This window comes from Mesoplodon mirus (genome assembly GCF_964341445.2).
Source record: "Mesoplodon mirus genome assembly, chromosome: 1".
NCBI classification, from domain to species: domain Eukaryota; kingdom Metazoa; phylum Chordata; class Mammalia; order Artiodactyla; family Ziphiidae; genus Mesoplodon; species Mesoplodon mirus.
Genome location: NC_138976.1, coordinates 35435580 through 35459908, shown reverse-complemented (window position 1 = coordinate 35459908; position 24329 = coordinate 35435580). Strand labels below are relative to the sequence as shown.

The 24329-nt window shown below is 45.2% G+C and overlaps 1 protein-coding gene across 11 annotated transcripts in view; it reads right to left on the bottom strand.

Annotated features, from left to right (window-relative positions):
- PALM2AKAP2 (PALM2 and AKAP2 fusion) overlaps positions 1-24329 on the bottom strand; it is a 628408-nt gene that overhangs the window by 99067 nt on the left and 505012 nt on the right. The window contains exon 1 of one of the 11 annotated variants that reach the window (XM_082627554.1): positions 14175-14339. The exons of the other annotated variants lie outside the window; for them this stretch is intronic. The gene's annotated coding sequence lies outside the window, so the exon portion shown is untranslated. Of the gene's footprint in view, positions 1-14174; positions 14340-24329 lie in introns of those variants that run through there. 11 annotated transcript variants of the gene reach the window in all.

Sequence of the window (24329 nt, the reverse complement as noted above, 5' to 3'; positions counted from 1 at the left end):
TACCAATGTTTACAGTTAGATTAAGAGAACAAGAACAGGGCTTCCCTGGTGGCGCAGTGGTTGAGAGTCCGCCTGCCGATGCAAGGGACATGGGTTCGCGCCCCGGTCCAGGAAAATCCTACATGCCGCAGAGCGCCTGGGCCCGTGAGCCATGGCCGCTGAGCCTGCGCGTCTGGAGCCTGTGCTCCACAGCGGGAGAGGCCACAGCAGTGAGAGGCCCGTGTACCGGAAAAAAAAAAAAAAGAGAGAGAACAAGAACAATATATTAAAAAGAACTGACTGGCTCAGTGGGTAATAGGTTGCTTCCTCTGTATGTTAGTCTTGAATACTAACCACATGCCAGGCTCTCTGTTAAACTTTTTATCAATGTTTTCTCATTTAATCCTCCCAACAACTCTATGGGGAAAGTACTATTATCCCCATTCTACAGACTGAAGGAAACTGAAGCTTAGAAAGATTCAATAATTCCCCCAAAGTGACATGGATACTAAAGACAAAGCCAGGATTGGGGCTCGGGCTACCTAGCTCTGGAATCCACACTATCGAGTGTACTCTCTCTAAGCCATGCATTTTGCAAATCCACATCCTCTTGTGACATGTCCTGACAGATGTCTCATAATATACGATGATTTACTGTGATTTAGTTTTTCCTGTATTAGTACTTTGGCACTTGCTAGAGAAGTGAACTCTTTGAAAGTAGGGACTGGGGAATTCTTTTGATCTCCGGAGGACTTCACAGATGGATCATGCCTCTCAACAACAAGGGTGGGACAAATGGTGGAAGCAGCCCAAGTGTCCATTGATGGATGATGGATAAACAAAATATGGTATAGACATACTCTGGAATATAATTCACCAATATTAAAAAGGATGGAAATTCTAACAGTTGCTAAAACATGGGGGAACCTTGAGGACATTATGCTAAGTGAAATAGCCAGTCACAAAAGGAGAGATACTATGTAATTCCACTTAGATGAGTTACCGAGAGTAGCCAAACTAAGAGAGACCAGAAGTAGATGGTGGTTACCAGGGGCTAGAAGGGGAGAGGGGAAGGGGGAGTTGTTATTTAATGGGTAAAGGGTTTCAATTTTACAAGATGAAAAGTTCCGTGGATGGATGGATGGTGATGGTATCACAACAATGTGAATGTACTTAATGTGACTGAAAATGGTCAAGATGGTCAATTTTATGTTATGTGTATTTTACCACAATTAAAATGAAAAACGAGCAAGGAAGGGGAAGAACTAGCAGTACTATCGCAGAAATGCCCCAGCATGCTTCTCAGGGCCGGCAGGCAGAGGGACCCTGCTGTCATGGGTGTCAGGGAGCTGGCCCTCCACCTGGAAGTCACCCTGCTGGGGTGACACCAAAGCCCACAGAGGGGAAGAGCCATCCAGGGCTGCCCCCACTGTGTTTCCACAGCCTCGCAGCCCCCAGGTCACTCTCGTGACCTTTCTGACAGCCGGGGAAGCATGAGAAGACAGCAAACTCTAAGAAAGTGTGTCTTTGAGACCTCGACAGGCACCTCTTCCTGTTTCAGAGCTTGGGCCCCTGCAGGGCCCAGATATGCAGTGCCCTGGATGCCGGAAGACAAGTCCAGGCACCCATCATTTCCCTTATCATGGAGCTACAGTGGGGGAAAAAAAAAAGCGAGGAGAGGTAGTTTCCACCTTGGAAATATGACAAACCAGAATTAATTTGCAAAGGAAACAATATTGAGAAATGTGACAACTCGGGATTCCTTTGATGACAGAGGTGTGGTAATTATGGAGCTGCCCTCATCCCAGGGCCAGAGAGCAGCCTAGACAGTAGGAAAACACAGCTCAATACATGTTCTCTTCGAATCAGTCCTGTGGCCTCCAAAGAGGGTACCATGAACCACACAGGCCCATCTTGCTGAGTGTTCTTCAAGAGAGTGGACCAGCTGGACCTCAAACACTTTCTGAGGCCACTTTACCATTGGGTGTTCGGGGCCCACTGTCTTCAAGACCAAGGCTGGGCTCAGAGGTCAGACAAGACCAGCGCTTCCCTTGAAGGAAGCGAACACACCCACCACTGGAGGATTCAAATCTACTGCTCTCCTTTAGCTTTCAAAAGATAGTTTTTCATGAACTTCTTTTTTTTTTTTTTTTTTGATGGTGATGTTTATTTTCTATTTCTGTCATTTGGATTTATCTTTTGACTGTTTTTAGTAAAAGTCAAAATTGGTACAAATGAAATAAAATTTCTGTGTGGATGACTATGCTTTATTGTGGTAAAATATACAAACATAAAATTCAACATTTTAACCATTTTCAAGTGTACAGTTCAGGGGCATTAAGTATACCCACATTGTTCTGCTACCATCAACACCACCCATCCAGAGAACTCTTTTCATTTTGCAAAACTGAAACTGTACCCATTTAACACTAACTCCCCATTCCTCCCTCCCCCCAGCCCCTGGCAACCACCACTCTAGTCCATGAATATTTCTGAGATCTTAATGAAAGTCTTCTCCTTTTACATTCTCTCCTCCTTCCTCCCCCTTAGGCAGGCAGGCAGCCAGCAGGATGCTTGCTTTGGAGATCTGGTATCAAGGAGTCAAGGTTCTTCCTAGCTTTTGTAAAAATCTAAGCTATAGACAAGATTATGCAAGGCATTCTAGAAAGCATCCTTCCATCCTCTACCTCTGGGTGTTTTGCTCTGTTCCCTGGAAGCTCCCAGTAGAGCTGGCAAGACTTCAGACAGGAAAGACTCCAGGCTCCAGGTTCCCAGATTTGCCAAGGATTCCCAGGCTCCATCCCATGCCTGTGTGGAACAGCTGAGAGCCTCAAACTTGCCCACGTGGACAGAAACAGTCAAAGCAATATAGACACGTGACTGGAAATCACAACTAAAACCCGTGTCGAGAGGTGTCTAGATGGCCCTTTTCCTAAAACCTTAGACCTTGGATGCAATCATAAGGTGGGTGTTTTCCCAAGATAACTGAGGTTAAATTTTCTGTTAGCCGGACAGATTGAAGGCTTGGAGACAAAATTAAGTTAATTTACGCAAGTTATAAAATGCTATGTTTTTTGCAAGCCTTTGCTCATGGACTGAGATCCATACCCTCACCTGCAGTAGGAGAGGGCAAGTTTAGTTTGTCTTAAGTACAAAGAAGGCAGAATAAGTTTGGTAAAGATTAAGAGACTGTGTATAAAAGCCAGACTACAAGGATTCAAATTTTGACTGTGCCACTAGATATATACCCTTCTCTTAAACCACTGTGCTCAGTTTCTTCATCTGTAACAAAAATTTATAATACTGGTATCTTCCCAACAGGAGGACGTTATGAGGGTTAAAGATGGCGATACAGGGCTTCCCTGGTGGCGCAGTGGTTGAGAGTCCGCCTGCCGATGCAGGGGACACGGGTTCGTGTCCCGGTCCGGGAAGATCCCACGTGCCGCGGAGCGGCTGGGCCCGTGAGCCATGGCCGCTGAGCCTGCGCATCCGGAGCCTGTGCTCCGCAATGGGAGAGGCCACAACAGTGAGAGGCCTGCATACCACAAAAAAAAAAAAAAGAAAGAAAGAAAGATGGCGATACATATGTGGCACTTGGAAGAGGGTCTGATTTTCAATAAATATTATCAGAAGCATCTTAAATCACCTTTAATCTCCCAGTATCTGCACTTATGGAAGATTCAACTCACTGAAGAAATATGAAAATCTGAGCTTTTTCAAAGTTACGCTCTTTTGAAAGAAGCTTCATCCCAATTTGTGTATGAAAATGGGCCCATGTTAAAGGTTCAAGGTTTTATTCAATTGTACACATATTGAATTATGTCTTCCTCTGGTTTGGAGCCACTCTTCATAAAGCCCCAGTAATTGTTACTCTGTATGTGTCCAGGGATTTGCAGTAGTCAATTGTGTAATGATTCTTACTAGCATTCTTCCAGGCCAATTTTGAAAGGCATAATTTGTGGCCAAAAGAATTTGTGGACCTTTCAAAAGATGGCATACATTATCAAGCCTAAGAGGACCCTTGAAGCGTTCATGAGATTTGACAACACACTTAGAGGGTGTGGGCTGAAGACAGGAGGGGTACCTCGGGGGACAAAGTCCTCTAAGGTTTTCTTCCTCTCATTTATTTATTTATCTTGGCTGCACTGCGCAGCATGTGGGATCTTAGTTCCTCGACCAGGGATTGAACCTGCGCCCCCTGCAATGGAAGTGCAGAGTTTTAACCACTGGACCACCAGGAAAGTCCTCTTCCTCTCATTTATACACCTTTAGGACTCATATTAAAGACAAAATTGTTTCTAATACTGATTTCCCAATTATTTTCTCAAAACAATTACTAGGAATCAGTTACCAGATGTCAAATCTCCCCCTTTTTGTGACATAACCAATAATCCTCCATAGCAACTGATCTCCTGTTCTCTGATTTCCACTATTCCCCAGAACTCCCCATTTCCCAATTTAAAGCCCTCCGGAGCAGATCAGCTGGTCTGCTGGAAAAACACAGGCTTCCCAGTGCTGGGAAGATTCATTCCACTCTGGCCAGAAGCCCAGCACTCCAGCTTCATCTGCCCTGGCCTCTGGCTCCAAATGCTGGAGCTGGACGTTCTGTGTAGCCTGCCGTCACTCCCCAAGGCGTCCCCTTTCATTTGTACAGGATCATGAGAGTCACGAAAAGAAAGTACACAGAAGTTGCGAAGAGATTTTCTTCTCCTTGGGATGCCTCGGTGATAAATCTAAAACTTGTTGAGAACAATCTACTTCAATGACAATGTTCATTTAAAAGTATAGGAAAATGATCATTATAACACCGACAGTGAAAGAAAGCTGGAAAACACACTAGAACCAAGAAAGAATTCTGTTTTCCAACTCTAGAGCTCGAGAAAAAGCAAGTTTTAATCAGAGTAGAACAAGAAAGTAGGTAGAGGTGTTTGTAGCCATTCTAAAGGAGATAAATGCCAAGGGTTCTTTATCGGATAGAATTTCAGTTCAAAACTCTTCCCTCCCTTAATATACACTGGGCATCCTGGTTTCACTTCCCAGTCGTGATTCAGGTTGATTTCCAGCTCACAAACGGAAGACAGAGAGAAAAGGAGGGAGGGAGGCAGAGGGGATGGAGGGGAGAGAGTTCCAGACGTTCTGGGCCAGAATCTAGAGAGAGAGAGAAGGGGCAGGGAAAGAGGAGGGGAGAGGTGTTTGTCAGTGGAGGTGCTGGAATTAGAGGAGCTGAGTGAGAAAAGGGGGAGATGAGTAGATCCCAGGGGCAGGCAGAGAGGCAAGGTGGTAGGAAAGAGGCTTTGCTTCCCCTCACCAGTCTTGCATTTATTCCCTTTCCTCCCCCAGCCTCCAGGTATCACAGCTGACCCAACACAGCTTGCTTGGAGGATGAGAAATAGAACAGAGGCCTGGGCAAGTTTGGGGGTAAAACAAACAAAAGGTACTGTTGCCAGGCAGGACTGGAGGTGTGTGTGTGGGGGGGAATGACCCCCAGTGGGGGGGACTCAGTACACGCTCAGAAACTTTTCTGCAACATCCTGGGTACCAGAGCCAGACACTCTCATAACCCTAACGGAAATCTATCATGCCGCAATTTCAGTTCTTTTACTCTTTCCAAGTCCCAGTAAAGAGAATCACATTTGCATAGCAAAATGCAATCAGTATCATCTAAGTTACACTTGCTAGAGAGCTGCACCCATCGGAAGCTATGGAAACATATCTACAGGATGTGAATTCCAGATATGGACGACTACATCTGGGTTTCTCAGCATCAGCACTGAGGACATTCGGGGCAAGATAATTCTTTGTTGCGAGGGGAGGGGGGCATCCTGTGCATTTTAAGATGCTTAGCTGCATCCTGCTAGATTCTATTGATAGTTGCACCCATCCCCCCTCCCAGATAGACCAATCCCTCAAGTCAGTCCGCTGATAGCAGTCCTGAGGTTTGGCTAGTTTTCTCGGTGGTATCTGCCAGACCTTCGCCCTCCAAGTCCGGGGTAGTAGAGCTTCTCACACCATACTGTGCATACAAGTCCCTAGGGATTTTGTTACAAATGCAGATTCCGACTCAGCGGGTCTGGAATGGGGCTCAGGATTCTCTAGTTTCAACAAAGCCCCTGGATAATGGTGATGCTAACGCCGCAGGTCCTCAGACCACACTCTGAGCACCAGGGCCGTTTAGCGCTGGTTTAGTAACAAGAGGGAAAACTGCGTAAGGAAACTGGCTGGCGTCGCACAGCTTGGCTGGTTACCTGATAACCTCCCAGTGCCTCAGCATCCTCATTTGAAAAATGGTGGTGATTGCTAGCATTAGATAAGACATTGAAGATAAAGCAACCAGTTTGGTGTCTGGCGCTCAGAAAATGTTAATTCCCTCCCCTTTTCCTCTTAGCTCCTCCCAGCACCAAGCCTAGAAACCTCAAGGTCAAGCCATCCCTGGGGATTACAGGGAATTCCCCAGAAGAAAAAACTCAATTCCATTCTGAGTGGTGGTGGGAGAAGGAGGGATTTCTTCCCTTTCCTTTCTTCTAGTTTATACTCTCTCTGTTGCTTACACCATAACATCTGTCATCCTTTGGAGGCTGTGAATTGTTTTGGTAATGAAGCATACGATGAAAAGAATATTTTTAAACAATGTACACATTGTGATTTCATGCAAAAGCAATGCCTCCCACTCTCTGGGTCCACCTCCACGCTGCATTTAACACTGATTTATTAAACTTTTCTCAAAAGGAAAAATGATCTCAAACAGGAATAATCGCAAGTGCTTTGCGTTGGATCTCAATTTCCAAAACAGTTTCTTCATATTCCTCCCCAAATGAATGAATTCTACTCATCTGGAATTGTGTACGGGGAGAATCCTTGCTATCCTTTGCAAGGATAAAATGTTCTAATGCAAAAATACTAATTTGCCAGGCGAAATATAGCCTTGGGATCACACAGCACATGACACACAGACCTTGATTTTAACATACATACAGAGAGAGCTTTTGAATTCAGGGTTGTGTAGTACTTGATTTTTCTAGAATATTAAGTAAGATGTATTCTTTTGGGAAAATCACTCTCTCACCATCCCCACCCCCACCCCCACCCCCACGAAAAGTGCTCAACAATGGTGCCTTTCTCCATTTGTAGGCTGTATCAGAAAAAATGTATGTGAGGCATTGCTCCAAACAAAGTAAGTTTCTGCATGATTCCACTGTGCAAATGTCGTCATGAGAATAGAAGCCGAGACAGTCAGCTGCGCTGGGAGAGGGGCAGCAAGCCGGCAGTTAATCGCCTACAGGAAAGTGTGGTTTGGCCTTCCTCCACCTTCACCCAGGTGCGGGGCTCAGGCGGCCCTGGCAGAGCTCTGCATTCGAGGCTGGTCAGGCTGGGTGGAAAGAAAGGCATCTGAGGGTCGGGGCTTCCCCCAGAGTCTGCAGGGCTGGTCTCTGCTGCAGGAAGCGCTAGCTCAGTCCAAGGCCCACAGGATCATCACAAACACCCTGGGAAAAGCCATTGTGATGGACAGGATGGCCACCTAAGGAACCCCTCTCTCTTCACAGAACTTGGAGTGGTGTGGGTACCAGTTCCACGCACACACTCTTCCTTCTAACCGACAAAAGACAATAACCCTGGAAGGTCTGGCAAAATTCTCCTCTAAACCTCACCAACCCCAGGGCGCTCTAAGGCCTGTGGGGTAACGTCCAGTCCAGCACCCTTGGACAACCCAGGAAAAACTGCTCTAGCATCACTGTTTATCCTTGCTCTGCACAGTAATAATCCTTTTCAAGGCTTCCTCGCTAAAGCATACGCAGAGCAGAGCAAGAAAAAACATCCTTATGTAGTTCAAAGAGAGGTTAATAGTTCTGGACCGCCACTGATAAACACTGACTCGATTGCTCGCCAATCATACGTAGCAGATAAGGACTCTGTGTGCTCCACAGGGCAGAACGTGTAAGTAGAATTCACAGACCTGTTGACAGAGCACCAGGATTGCCATCATCACCTGGTCTTGGCATCACCAGCAAAACCAGTTTAAAAGGCAGTATCCAGGCTCCTCCCACATGGGTGATGCTGACAGTCTGTACCATATGGACACTGTCTGCCACTCTATGGACACTGGGGTGATGCATCACATGTCCAGATATGCTGCTCAAGTGAAGAGGCAAATTCCCAGGAAATTGGGTCTTCATGCAGGGCTGAGGCCCTTAAACAGAGTACATACACTGGAGAGTCACTGGCCCTGAGTTGGACAGTTCCCCCTCCGGAGACGTTCTGAGGGGGACTTCCCTCCAGCAGACAGTGATTAAAAAGAAAACTTCACAGGGGCATCACAAACTGGGTTAGGTGCTACAGTGTTCTGCTTTTTCAGTCATGCTGTTTGTGAATCCCCAACTGCTTTTTCTAACCGACTCACTTCCTTAAATGCACAGGCTCATCCTAATACAGGCGTGGCACCATGAATCTGGTGGCGAGGTTTGGACCAAGGGTGGAGGTTACCTTTTATATGTGTTTGTTAAAAAGAATGATTTGTAGCACTTAAGAATTAACTCAAAATAATGTTTCTGGTGTGCCCACCTCACCTGGCCGCTACATAATCATCCATCCAAGCAGCCAACTCTACTGCAAATCTGTGAGAAGTTCAATGATAAGACAAAAAGGACTGAACTCACTACGCTTCTCAGGCTCTTCTGAAAACCTTTTTTATTTGAACCCTCCTGGCAAATCTTTACTTAATACATTCATCCATGTTCCTGCCTTATGACAGAGTAAACTCGTGAAAGCTGGCAAAGAAGCTTGCAGTAGTTCGTGAAGGGGAATCCCAGTGACCCCCCCATCCTACTGCAGGTCACTGAGTGAGCTTAAAGCCCAGGATTAGGGTCCTGAAAATTTGGGTACATTTTCCCATTGAGAAGCAATTTCTGACCTACTCGAAGCATCAGGAGAGAGCAAGTAAAGAAGACTGGAAGAAGCCTCGATACAACAGTGCAAGTGTTCAGGGGTAAAGGGTAGAGAAGGATGTCAGCCAGGTTCCCCAAGTCAAAAGGGGGCTGTGGGGTGGGCGTGGAGGTCAGGCCTGGAGAACCTCTGTGCCCAAAGCTTCTGGATCTGATCAGTGTAAAGGGTGAACAACTGATGTGCTACACGATTGCTGGAATTTTTTTAAATTAACTTTAAAAACTGTTTACTTATTTGCATCTGCCATAAAGATGAAAGAAGATGTTGGTTAATTTAAGAAAACAACCAATTTGGGGAAGAATACATGTTCAAGGTGCTTCCATACCTATCTCATTTAAGTTCTGAAGTAGGTAAGTTTTGGTATCCCCATTTTTAATTTTTATTTATTTATTATTAAAAAAATTTTTATTGGAGTATAGTTGATTTAAAGTGCTGTGTTAGTTTCTGCTGTACAGCAAAGTGAATCAGCTATACATATACATATATCCACTTTTTTAGATTCTTTTCCCATATAGGTCATTGCAGAGTATTGAGTAGAGTTCCCTGTGATATACAGTAGGTCCCTATTAGTTATCTATTTTATATATAGTAGCGTGTATAAAAAATATGGAACACTTCATGAATTTGCATGTCATCCTTGCGCAGGGGCCACGCTAATCTTCTCCGTATCCCATTTTTTATAGATGAAGGAACTAAGACTCAGTTTATGTGACATGCTGTAGATCTTATATAGAGAATTTGGCCAACGCACTAATGAGTTTGGGCCCTGTCATGGCTTTGGATAACTGGGGCGTTAGTTATAGTATCTGTGTATTTGGCTCTGCTCAGCCCACCTGCTCCAATCAAGCATCCAACCGACCACAAAGTCCCTGAAAAGGGGGGTTCAGAGGACAGTGTCACCCCCACCAAGTTCTACAGCTCTCTCCCCTTCCTTGGCATTCACACCATGACTCCCCCAACTCGGACATGTATCCTCCAAGACAACAAACAGACAAACAAACCCACTTGAGGGAAGCTCCATCATTTCATCCCTATCCCTATCCTCTTCCTAAATAAGGAAACCTTCAGCATTCTACCTCCAAAGGGTACCTTTTCCAGTTACAGGGCCCATGCAGTCTTTCTGAGACTCCAACCGAGAAAGGAACAAATGCCACTTACATGTTCCTTGATCCTACTCAAACATGTCCCCCCAAGGCCTGGTAGTACTGGTTTTCCTAGATTTGAGAGAGAAGTACCAAAGGGAAAAAGAGGTCAATGGGTCCAAGGATGCTCTCAGTCCCTCCACCCATGCTGTCTCTCCTCTTCTGCACCTCCTCAATCTCTGAATTTACTTCAAAAGGAAAAAAGAACCTCTGGCTGAACCCTGGAGAAAGCGCACCCTGTTTTACTGTAGGAAGAAGGCAAGGTCTTGATGAACTCATTTTTCTGGCGCTCATCTTTCAGAGACTGGGGCAAAGAACAGAAATAACATTTATATTGGGATTTTAGTTTTCTCAAAAGCCAGCCTCCAGAGTCTGTACTGGACTAGGTTTGGCGATTACACTTCTACACTTCTAAAAATTATAATTTGTATCTACGCTAACATCACACTGAGACTACAAAATCCTGAACGGTCAATGGAAGGACAACACCACATTCACCACAGTAAACTCACCAAGGCAAGAAGTAGTCAAGGCGGGGGAGTCATTTATTACATCTTCGAAACATCTTCATCAACAACAGTTGAAATAAATGTTTAAGATAAGTTTAAATTTCAGTTACTGAAATTATTAGAGCACTCTATTTCTTAAGTATTCTAATTAATCAAGTCCTACTTAAATCACACAAACATACTCTATAGTTTTCTTTTTGAGCAAAATACAGGTTTGTCCCGCTATCTGAAAGTAGACCACTCCTATGAAACCTTTGGTAAGCTGAACTGGCATGAAGCAAAGAGTATTCCCACTTCATGTTACAGCAGGCACTTCAATTTTACGAAAGTCTACATTAGTTCGATAACAGCTTTTTCATAGAAGTGAAAATCTTCTTTGGATTTCTTTTGGTTAGCAAAATGTAGATCTTGAGTAAAAGCTAAGTGGTACTAATGTGAACTTTCACAAAGTGGGGGAAACCTGTAGTGGATTTTCCTGTTACAACAGAGACAATTTCAACTTTTCTATAATAATATATTCCTGGAAAATGTGTTTGAAGGGCTTATGTCCAAAACTTAACAGCAGTAATATATCCTTAGAAGGTGATTATCTAACAAAGGTATTTCTCTCCCTCCCTCCCTCCCTCCCTCCCTCCCTCTCTCTCTCTCTCTCTCTCTCCTTCCCTCCCTCCCTCCCTCCCTCTCTATATATCTCCCCTGATGGCTCATGGATGCACTGCCTCCCTCAGGCCCAAGCCACCCAAAGTGCTCCTGGATGAGGCTGGTGCTAGTGCAAGGCCCTGAAGCTTAAGCTTTTTTAGCACCACAGCAAATCTGCCTCCGCGTGTCAAGTTTGCACAGTACCAAAAAAATGATGCAATCTTCTAGCAAAACTTACTAACATTGTTGAATCTGATACGTATATTAATCAACTTGAAATTTCCAATAGCTTACACAGGATGCCTGACCAATCATCTAAGCAGATGATGACTCCCATGTGTCTCAGGATCAAAGGACAGCCATTCCAGAGGCTAATTCATGACAGATCATACCAGTGCTGAGAAATGTATAAAAGTTAAAAATGAAACTGGTTTTCAGAAGTCAATTTTCAACATGCTCCTGTTTTAATCATTAAAATCCCTCAACACAACCCCCGTCCAAATTCAATTGCATTTTTATTTGAAACATTTCTCATTTTTCCTAATATGCAGAAACGTGTGATGACAACCTTGATAGAAATCTAGGACATGGGTGTTTTAAGAGTCCACCAAATCTATAAAGACAGCAGAATCTAGCCAATAATTATAATAATTAATTAGAAAGTCCAGGGTGTTAACATTTTAGAAGCAACAATTAATATGTAATTTCTATATTAAAATACTGAAAGGTTTAGAAATAAAACAACCAGTGGATCATTTTCCCCTCACTTGATAACTAAATTAAGACAACCTCTTCCACTTTATCAGCCAGAGATCCTGAGGCTAGTGAGGCAGAAGGAGCCACTTATGAAAGTGAAATAAATTCTGACAACACTGCCCTGAACTCTGCAGGCAGGAAACTGTTTCAACTGTCATGCCAGAGCTATGAGATAATGGGTATTTCAAAATGTTTGTCCCATCTCAAAGCCCAGTCTCACACTATCATCTTGGCATTCCAGAAAGAAGCTGAAAATGAACTCCACTGCCAGAGAAGCATCTCAACACTTAATTGCCCAGTCTGTTAGGTAAGGGATCTGGAGACCCAAGGTGTATTACTTTCATTTCTTCTGGCTCATGACTAATTTTATTGGTGGAGCTCAAAATAACTGCAGGGCCTACAAGACCCATGGTGTGCCCACTCAAAGGAGAAGATGCCCTTTAAGCAAAGAGCCTATATCAAAACTGGAGAGAAGAGAGCAGGCATCGGACAGCCGTTTAGAGGTGCTTTAGGGCAAGTTTCAATTCTTAAAAGGCTTTATGTTTAAAGAAGCAGTGAACTCCTTACTAAATATGCCTCATTTCTAGACCTGTTAACTCTGAAATTTTATTGATCAAAGTTGAGGAGGCTGCCAGCAGGAACAGAGTGTTTAATTAAATTGCGAACATTTCCAGGAAGAAAAGTGTGATGCTTAAATTAACTCTCTTCAATTAGAACAAAGCCAAGGAAACAAATCCCCTGGGATTACACTGGGGAGTGGTGGGTTTGTCTTAATTCAGCCTCCAGGTGCCTGTGACGGGTGATAAGACGGAAGACCGCTTCCTCTGAGAAGTTGTTTGCAGACTGAGGGATATACTATATACAGAGACGTGTGTGTGTGTGTGTGTGTGTGTGTGTGCGCGCGCGCGTGTGTGTTCTTTTCAAGGGTAAATACGTGGGGGGGTGGTTAGGTGCTGCGCCTAAAACTGCTACAGGGAAGGGCAGACATCTGCCAAACCACTACTGCCCCACGCGGGAAACCGGGTCTGGAGAAATAACTCTACACGAGTCACTTCCCTCCCAGACGCCCCCTTCTGCGGATCAGGGAGAGATCCCCAATGCTGGCCGTCTTGCATCCGTCCAGGGAAGCTCAGAAACCAGCTTGCGGGTCCCGCTCCCGCGGGCCCACCCTCCGCCTCGCTCCCCACCGCCTGCAGCCGCCGCTTCGCCTTCCGCCCTCACCGGCCACTAACCCCACCACTCCCCGGCCCGCCTCGCCTCCCTCCGCGGGCTCCCGGACAGCCCGCTCTCCCGGACCTCCATTCAGTCCCCTGTTCTCCGCTACAATTCTCTAGAATTTCTCAGGGCCGCCAGTATCTCCTAGCTCCTATCCCGGGAGGCGCGTCGCCTCCACCGCGATTCCAGAACACTTGCCCCAGCGCTCACCACCACGATCCGCGCCCTCGACTCCCCACAGTGTCCGCACAAAGGGGGCCAAAGAGACCTACCCTCCGGCTTTATCCAAGATAGAACACCAGATCCTAATAGCTGGGGTCCCAGCCTCAGGTCGAACTTCCAGGCTCAGCTCGGACCCGGGTCCCTCTCCCTCCGCGCGCAGAAGGGCTGCTCCCTCCTCCTGCAGCAGCTCCCCGGAACCCATTCCAAAAGTTTCCAGCTGGCTGAGAACCCGGCCCTCCTCGGCCTCAGTCTCCCTGCAAAGCTCCTGATTTCTGAAAAGGCCCCCAGCGCTATCATCAAAGGAGTCAGGACGCGCGCCTTCCTCTCCAGCTGGAACCGCTGGCTCCATCCACCGCGGCTCCCAGGTCTGAAGAGGCGGCTACCGACCTTTGATTTTTCTTTGCTTTTCCTGTACAGCCTGACTCTGTGTGTGTCTGGCGGAGGGGGTGGGAGGGAGGTGGTATTCCTAAGTTTAGTTTTTAAAGCATATATAAGTGAGTAAGTATTGAATAAAGCAGCCAAAAGCTGGCCCTCCCCCAAACATAGGAATTCAAAGCCACAGGGTCACAGCCCTTTCCAGCCAGGCCCCCGCCCCGCACACGCTCCACTAGGCAAGGACCATAAAAGCCCTTTAAAGTCCGCGGTACATCAGAGGGCCTCCCAAGGGACCAATCCCTCCCGAGCCACCCTCTCCCCGCGCCCGAGGCCCCAACACCAGGAGGGGGCCCCAGGGACTTGGTGTCCTGGGTCACCGCGCCTAAGCTTAGACACCCACCTCTGGGCGCCGGACGGGGGCGCTGTCCTCGGCCTCCTATCTAGCGTGGCGCGGCCACTACCTCCTCCTCGGGGCGTCGGGGAGACTCCGCGGAAAGGCGTTCGGCAGGCCCTGGCTGGGGCGAGCGCATCTGCCGAGAGCCGCTGCCGCTCTGCGCGCTGGAGGGCAGCTCTGGTTCTGGAGGGCCGGGAGCGCCGCCCGCCTGCTCCCCGAGCCCGCCCCTTCCCCGCCCCCTTCGCAGCGCCTGGGGCAGAGGTCTGCCCCTCCGCTTCCACAACCCCTCCCCAACCACTCGCACCTTCTGTCTGTGGCTTTGGCGAAATCTTGGCACACACCGAGAAACCAAGAAATGAGTGAATGGATAGATTGGAGGGATGGAGGGATGGGGCAAGTGAAGCCGAGTATTTCCTAACTGGGGAGAGGGCTCTGTGTCTGGGTACGTGGACCTGTGTTAGCGCACGTGTGGCCGTGTCGGCGTGCGTGCATGCATCTGGACGTGTGCGTTGGTGTATACATACGTGCATATGAGTGTACATGGAAGTGTGTGGCTGCGTGTGCGCCCTCACAAGGCCGGCACCGCTGAGTTCCTATCCGAGGGGTCGAGTTCCCCATCCCTTACCAGCACCAAGACTGTGTCCGGGTAAGCAGGACCGCTGGGAGCCGGTGGGAGACGCGTCTTTGTGTGTTTTGGGCCTCTCCCTGATGTGGTCCAGAGGCTGAGGTGCGGACAGGGATGCTTCTGGTTCACTGGCTCGCCAAAGCCTTCACGCTGCCCTCCCTGTTGTGGCAGCTGGTGGCTTGGTGTCAGAGCGCGTGTGTTAACAAAGCCAGCGGTGGGGAAGGAGGCAGCTGATACACCGCGTGGGGCTGGATCCGGCGGGTGGCCAGCCATCCCCCACTCCCAAGCTGTCTGAAATTTCAGCTTGTAATCCCCTCCCCCACCATGAATATTTAAATAATGTTAATGACCCTCTGAAGATGGACCTTCTAGAAATCCTGGGAGGACACACACAGAAACACCTCACACAGAAAACAGTATTTTTAAAACCAAGGTGTTCTATGCAGAGGAAATATAACGATGATATGTAGTCAGATTTCTTGAATTCAACCTTCCACTAGGCATGATCAAGGTTTTCATTTCCCAGTGATTCTCCCTCTCCACCTCTGCAAGTCAGAGCCCCTTATTCCCCTAGTTTCCATCCTCTGTTGGCCTGCTTTTTTTCTGAGCCGTTGGCCAAAATCCCGGGGTCCTCTTCTGAGAATCAATTCTGCCTGCCACACACAGGGAAAGACAACTGCCAGGGACCTTGCTTTCCCATACAAGAAACGATAACATGGGGACCTGTCCAGAAAGCCTGTCCAGCTTAAAGACATTAAAAATAGCATCAAGCCCGGAAAAGGCTTCTTTACTGTCTGAAGGCTTATTCACACCTTCACGGAAGGGGAGGTGGGGATGCAGTGAAGGCTACAATGGAGACCTCAGCGGTTCTCCTCAGGGTTCCTGAAAATCTATAGGCTTCTTTTTCTTGGCATTTAGGAATTGTTTCACCAGCCTTTTTGCATGTTTGTCTCTTACACTATTGAATTTCAACAGAATTTACTGACCAGTGGTTGGAGATTATAGAGTTTTAGCCTCAGTCAATCCATTTCTTTCCTTTTCTTTTCTTTCTGCCTTTCCTCCTTCCTTCCTTCCTTTCTCTCTTTCTTTCAGCTCTTCATGGCACTAACCTGAGTTAAATATGTGGGTGCCCTACATTGTGATCTATTTTTAACATTTTAATAGCATGTGAAAACTCACATTGAAATGAGCATGTTTGGGGACACTTATCTATTTATATGGACCATAGACTCTTGAAGGAAAAATTCTAAACTTACAGCAGAGGTGAGATTTTTATAACAGTATTAGGGCAAGTGCATCATCACTCTTTCTTCTATATTCCTAAATTAGAATGTACCATTTACCAGTCAAATTTGTTTCCTTATTAGAAATAGTACAGCAATTCTGAATTCTTTCCGAAAGCAATGTCAGTGTTAATATTACTGTAATATTATTTTTAAATATGAATTAATTAATGCTAATTTTCTGTTAATTTTAAAGTCCTGGCATATTCTACAGAAAACTATTCGGAATATTAATTTAGGAAAAGTACGTGTTCAATAGATATTAATTTACAAGAGCATTTCCTTTTCTTTCATCTTATAAGATATTAAAGAGGAAGCCATGATTAAGCTACACTTTTTTAAAATGAAAGGCTTGGTACATACCAAGGATCAGAAATATTTGTTTAATTTGTTCAATGAAATCAGTGCAAGGGTATGAACATCTGCATGTGAAAGTAAAAACTGTTTTAAATTAACATTTATTTTCCCCTAGGTCAGCGGTTCTCAACCAAGGGTGACTTGATGCTTCCCCCCCCACCCCCACCCACCCAGACATTTTGGCAGTGTCTGAAGACATTTTTGATATTGTGGGGTGCTACTGACATCTAACGGTTAGAGGCCAGGGATGTTGCTAAATATACTGAAGGGTATGGTACAGTCCCACAACAACAAAGGATTGTTGTATCCCAAATGTTGAATGCCGATGTTGAGATATCTTGCCCTGGACCCAAAGCCAGGACTAAGGACCACAGATATCAGGACCATGTCTGCATTTATTAAAAATGCAGGGCTTCCCTGGTGGCGCAGTGGTTGAGAGTCCGCCTGCCGATGCAGGGGACACGGGTTCATGCCCCGGTCCGGGAAGATCCCACATGCCGCGGAGCAGCTGGGCCCGTGAGCCATGGCCGCTGAGCCTGTGCTCCGCAACGGGAGAGGCCACAAACAGTGAGAGGCCCGCGTACCACAAAAAAAAAAAAAAAAAAAAAGCAAATTCCTGGGCTCCACCTTTACCTACTAAGTCAGAATCTCTGGGGGCAGGACCAGGGAAAGAAACTGTTTTAACAGCTCCTAGGTGATTCTTAATAACATGAAAGTATAAGAAACACTGGAGGGCTTCCCTGGTGGCGCAGTGGTTAAGAATCCGCCTGCCAATGCAGGGGACACGGGTTCGAGCCCTGGACCAGGCAGATCCCACATACCGCAGAGCAACTAAGCCCGTGCGCCGCAACTACTGAGCCTGCACTCCAGAGCCTGTGAGCCACAACTCCTGAAGTCCGGGCTTCTAGAGCCCGTGCTCTGCAACAAGAGAAGCCACCGCAGTGAGAAGCCCGCGAACCACAACAAAAAGTAGCCCCCGGCTCACCGCAACTAGAGAAAGCCCGCGCACATCAACAAAGACCCTATAAATAATAAAATAAATTAAAAAAAAAAAAGAAACACAGGAGTTGGGAAAGGCTGGCTTCTTACCCAGTGCATGCTTATGGGCTCATCACACTGTATGTGTCTTAACATGATAATGGTTATTAGAGCTGAGAATATTTTATGAAATATATAGGCTCCTTGATCCATGTAAGAAGCACTTATGAAGCAAATAAAGGGCTACTGATTCTGTGAAGACAAACAAACATAGCTGGGATATGAAAATGTTAAACACTCCCTACACCATTTAGGACACAACACCTTCTATGGAAATGTTGCTTGGCAAGAGGGGAGGTCATGATTTTTTTTTCCCCCTATGGCCTAAGTGTACATTTTTGCTTATGTTGTCTGTGCCATGCTGCCTGCCCATTTTAAATGGTGCCCCTGAGCAAGAGTGGCCTCCAGGGGACACAAGAAATAGAATGTACTTACTAGAGAAATACCAAAAGTAAAGGTTGGGTTTCTGGGAAAGAAGTCAGCCTAGACACAGATTGACAGAGCCTCTTCTTTCTCCCCAAGCTTAGAGAAGAATAGAAGCTGAAAGAAAGACCCATGAGTTGCTCAGAGAGCTGATCTGAAAACCCAAAGAAGGGGCCAAGACTGGTCAATCATAAAGAATTTGCCATTTCTTCCTTCTGGCAAGGAGAAAGACCAAAAAGCATCAGCTGGGTATACTCCTCAAGTACTAAATGTGTCTTACAGAAAATAAAGGCTTGCTAGAAAAAAAGAGTAAGAATAAGATGGAAAAGCAAAGAAAACCAGCACTGAAAAGGCTGGCCCCCATCAAACTAATAGCCTTAGATCTGTTGGGCTTTCCCAGCAAGTACCAGGTAAAGTCATTGGAAAGTTAGGAACAATCCCAATCCCAAGAGCATCCCCATAGGACCAGATGCACCACTGCAAATCTAAGAGAAGAAACAAACAGGGGGAAATATTTGCAACATATATAACAACAGGTTACTATCTCTAATATGCAAAGAGTTCTTACAAATCAGTATGAAAATTGAAGAAAATTACCAACTATCTGATTGAAAAAAACAAACCAGTCATTTATAGATAAGTAAGTATAACTGGCCATTGAACTTAGGAAAAGATGCCGAAACTCTTTCCATTAAAAAAAAATGCAAGTGAAAATACTGGAATAGTATATTTTGCATGATATCAGTAAATACATAAAATACAAATATTATCTATCATTGGTGAGAGAATGATGAAAATTAAGTATTGTACACTGTTGAAGGGAATATAAACTGATGTTAATAAATTGGTAAATTCGTTATACAATTTGGTGATATCTTTTAAAATTAAAAACAATGCTTATACACTTGAATTTGCAATTCACTTTTGGAATTCAGAAGCTTATAAGATCTGTGAGTCAGAAGAAGACTGAAGTGGTAGGGAGGAGCCAGTGAATAAGAAATTCCTGATCACAGAAATGGCCAAAATAAAGAGACTATTTAATATAAACTTTTAAAATTGCTTGCTGTGTAATGTTGTGATGTAAGTACTTCTGGTAACCCCTAGACCTCTAATAACAGTATTTGTTCGGAGAACCAAAGGCAAGGGGCTAATATATGGCTTGGTGCAGACTGATGTGAGATTAAGAATTCACGCAAGATGGGAAATCAGAACAAGAAGCGACCAGGAGAACTAATTCCATCCCACTGGAGTTAACCACTTGAGTTAAAAATCCATAAAAATAGTGGGGTGGGCACTGGACCACCTCTAACACTTTGTGGGTAAGGGTCCAAGTAATTTTAATTTAAATATAAAAGGAATAATTTTACCCTGAAGGCTGTGGGACTTGGGATAGCCAGCCAACAAACTCCTAGGATGCACACAGACCTTTGGCTTATTTTCTAATTCTGATAGTGGTTTTACCCTATTCATCTGGATGTTTTGTTTGTTTATGGATTTCCCACTTAAGACATTTCTCCACTGATCTCTGATTTTTATAAAAGGGCAAAAATGTCATCTCTAGATAATTGTAAGGAATGATGCTTACATCCTTGGCTTTTCCACAGAAGAGATATTTCATCCAGACTGTTTTAACCATCAACTTTCTGAATGAATGCACAACATATAAGACAGGATATGGATTGTTTGTTCTGACTTATAGTTGTTTCATCAAATTAAAAACACTCTTCTCAAAACCATCTCTTCTTTAGTATCAAGTCTGGTTTCTGAGTGATGGTCAGCTCTTAAAACTTTGAATATCAGTGTTTCCCAAGCTAGCCCACATTGAGAGTAGCTGGAAAACTGGAAAAAAAAAAAAAAAAAAAAAAAACACAAAAACATCAAAAAACAAAAAGCCTGGGTTAATTTCCCTAGAAGATCTGGGGCTCAGGAATCTATATTTGTTTAAGCTTCTCACATGATTCTATGACACAGCCTGGTCTGGGACCCACTTGGGGTGGACACAATTATCTTTAGGCAGGGGAAGGAGAGAACAAGCGAACACAGAGACAGGGATGGCTGTCACATGAGAACACTTGGCTCTTGGACCATGTTTACTCCCGTTCTTGGCCTAGTTTGTGGTTGCCTGCCTTTCCTTCATTTCCTCTCCAGGATCTCCAGCTTCCTGTGCCCGAGTAAGTTCCTTTCCAGCCTGTTCCACATATATTTCCTTTCCCTGCATCCTCATACTTGGCCTCTCCTTTGCCAAATCCTCTAACACAAGGAAATGGTGACCTGATGACATTCACCCCAATGCTTGAGACTCTTTTTTCAAAAGACGCTTAAAAACACTCCAAAGAAACATTCCAAAACCCAAGCAACTTTTGCCCGTCTAACTGCTTTCATTTTGTCCCACATTGTAGCTGGACTGTGCCTTCTCTACGTTGACAAAGGGACATTGTGCATCCAGATTGCCCCTTGTAATATACATTTAAAGGGTACCATTATAAAGTGCAAGTCGTACAGTGTTCCAGACTAAAATCATCAATGAAATGCAGCAACATGGAAGCTGCTTGTTGGAAAGGATGCAGAAAAAAAGCTACATGTGCAGGGGAAAGGCAGGGTGGGGAAGGGAGAGAGAGCACAGACCACAGAGCTCCCTTGTGAGGGAAGCAAGAAGGCACAGAAGGCCACGTGGGACGCTTAAGTGTTAATGACAAGAATGTACTCATGTAATACTTTGGTAATTAACAACAAAGCCCGGAGGCTCAAGTTCTTTGTTTCCTGGCTGGGAATTTTATCTCATTTAACAACTGAAGCATTTAAAAAATCTAGTAAACACTCGAGTTTATGCCCTAATGGAGACACAGCGTGGAACAAGGTGCTTTTAAGGCACTGCATCACAAACACAAAGTCTGCTAAATATACTTGGAATGAACGGGAAGGGACACAGCGTGTTCACAGACACGACATGGGAGCAGTGCCCCCAGTGCGGAAGGCAATTTCTGTTGAGTAAATCCAGTGAATTTGCTTCTCATTAGCGATCCGTGTTTTATTTTATTTATTTTTTTATTTTTGGCTGCACCACCAGGCTTGCGGGATCTTAGTTCCCCTGACCAGGGATGGAACCCGGGGCCTCAGCAGTGAAAGCGCCGAGTCCTAACCACTGGATGGCCAGGGAATTCCCAGCGATCTGTGTTTTAAATACAAAACTACCTTTCTTTCTGGTGGTACTTAATTCCTTTTCAGTTTAGGTAACATGAGAATGATTTTTTAGTTTTTAAAAAATGGGACCGTAACATTTTCCCAGTCATGCTCAAGTGTTTTCCTCAGAACTCTTAATTACAGGCTGTTAATTTATGGAAAGAAACAAGGATTTTCAGTACTATTAGGGGAAACTTGACACTTTAAACTTTAATAATCCTGATCATCGGAGAGGGGTGGCCTTTGCAGTAAGTAGTCTCTGACTTACTGGTCAACTGTTTTAATATTGAGAACAACCCAACAAATCAATAGGCTTTTTCCTTCTACCATATTGAATATATTAAATTACTTATCCAGGCGTGAAGGTAAGTTCACTGAATATGATGGGGGAATACTCTGAAGGCAGTCTGAGTTTATCTACACAGAGTAAGTTAATTACTTACCTAAGTAACAATGAAGATTATAAAATGTTAGACCATTTAGATATGGAGAATACTAATGGCTTCTTCTACAGCATATTAAAAGCTTCTGTAGGGAGGGGACCATGACCTATGTAAAATCACTTTAGAAACCATAACAGCTTATGATAAAGTCAACTAAAGCATAAAAACCCACATAATCTGTGAAGAGCCTCCAACTCAAGTAAAGGCCTTTGCCTTCTCTCCTGTTTCTTTTCCTTCTCCCTCTCCTCCTTTCTCTCTTCTTTTTTTTAAAATTGTTTTATTGGCGTATAGTTGATTTACAATGTTGTGTTAGTTTCTGCTGTACAACAAAGTGAGTCAGCCATACGTAAACATACATCCACTCTCTTCTAGACTCCATTCCAATATAGGTCATTACAGAGCACCGAATAGAGTTCCCTGTATACAGTAGGTTCTTATTAATCTTTTATATATTGTAATGTGTATATGTCAATCCCAATCTCCCTCCTTTATCTTCTTTTCCCCTTCCTTCCTTCCTCCCTTCCCTCCCTCCCTGCTTTCCTTCCTCCCTTTCTTCCTAGTTCCTTTTCTTTTTAGACCACAGCCTAGTAAATTTTAGGAGCAGGCACTGCAAACTCAAATACCTTCCAAAGCCAGACTATCAGAAATAGTTTGTGACTCCTGTGAAGGACTGCTAATTAATTTATAGACTGACCGAGATAAGATAGGCCAGCACAAACAGAGAACTGTGCGTTTAGACAGATGGCTGCCACTGCTTCTGTTTTATATCAGGCGTTTTCTTAACTTGCTTGGGATGAGTGAGGGCATATCCAAATGTCAGACAAATGAGAATTAGAGCTAGGAGGCACATTACGTCACCCCAGCCACGTTATGGTATAGCGAAGTGTCAGTGAAATCCAGGGTCTCTGGAGCTAAAGAACAGGGTTCGAATCCTGGTCTGTCATTTATTAGCTGTGTGACCTTGGGAAGGTTGCTCAGCGTCCCCATCTCTCTGAATCCTCACCTAGAAAAGGCAGATCATGAGAACATCTACCTGCAGTGTCACACCTACGATATGACTGTTGTGAGCGTAAAATGAGACCATCCATGTAAAGCTGTAAGCCCAAGGCCAGCTACAATGTTAGTTGTTATCAGTGAAAGCAACTGAACCCTAGAAGGGGGATGGGACTTACACAGAACCACCAGGCAAAATTGGGTCAAGGTCAGGACTCAGACTCAGGCCTGCTCACTCTTAGGTCAGGGCTAATTTCTTTGCTATAAGCTTGCCTTCTTTGGTATTTTTGTCATTTCTAAAGAAAACAATAAACAACAATTACATGGCATGATGAGTGAAAGCTCTGGTTAATTTGGTTTTAAGGCCAGAGTCATGTCTATGACCCACCTCTGGCCAGACAAGTGCAGAAGCAGTGGTTACCATCTGTATAGGCAGGATGGTTGTGCTGTCAGCATGGTTACGTGCCCACCATCTCTATCACAATATCCTAGAAATAATTCCCTCTCAGCCTTTTGCCTTGGAGTTTTGCTTTGAGTTCTGTTAAAGTCTCCAGCCCGTTCTCGATATTCTGGAATATTCTGCAGACAGAGGATGCTGCCACAGACCTGAATATCAGAGAGTGGAAGTGAAGCCTTCATGCTGACATGCGTGTGTGCTGTGGTTTGCAGCCACTCTCTGGAGGGGGTCCCTGCCAGGCACTGTATCCAGAGCGGTTCCTACAAGATGGGGGGACCATCTTACCCCAGGGCAGGGCCCTGCCAGGGAGAAATGAGACCTCACTGCTCCCCTCCCCTTCCAGCCTTAGCTCTACCTTCTGCTTTCATTTTCTCTGGGTCGGTATCACTCAGTCGGCCCTGGATCCACCAGTTATTTCACCCATTCTAGTCACATTCTGCTCTTTACCTAGAAAGCCCTTCTTACCAGTCAAGACCTATTTGACTCCCCAGCTTCAAGCCTGCCCCCAAGGTTGCTGTTTCCAGGGGCTCCATCCACAATCTTCTTCCCCCACTGCCATTATCCTGACCCTCCCCTTGACAGAGGCACTCTATCCAGGGCAGCCTAGAGTCTTACCTTGGGTTCAGCATCTTCCCTTGAACACCCATCAAACACACATGCTCCAACCCAACTGCTTACTAACCTCCCCTCACTCATCTGCCCTGTATTTCCTGACTCAAGGGTCCCACAATCCCCGTGGTCACTTGCCCTCTTCCTCAATGTGGTCAAGCTACTCTGGCCCCTGTTACTGTCCCCACTGCCCCTTCACAGGTCACTCCTCCTTTCCCACCTGGACTGTTCAGTGGCCTCTTAGCAGATCTCCCTGCCCTTGGCCTCTCCCCCATCCTGACCACATTTCACAGTACACCTGAGTTAGCTTCCCAAATGGGTCTCCAATGACTCCTCTTCCCAAAATGGAGATTCCCTATCACTCAATCACTCATCCGCTCAACAGATATTTATTAAGATTCTCCCATGTGTGAGGCCCCACTGTAGGTTCCAGGGATGTGGCAGTGAACAGTCAAGTGCTTTCTCTCATCCTCAAGCCACTGGGCCTGGAGGTGGGATGGGTGTTCTTGCTCTTTACTGCTTCTTCCAGACTACTGTCCTCGTTTCTCAATAAAATCCCCCTCCCTCATTACCTGAAGATTTTAGCATCTGTCACTCTCTCCAACATTCTGATTATAAGTCTTAATGATTATAACACCCATGTGGATAAGTCTTTGAATATCCTGGCCTCTTAGTTTTTTAATTTTTTAAAAATAACTATTATTGGGACTTCCCTGGTGGTCCAGTGGTTAAGACTCCAAGCTTCCACTGCCG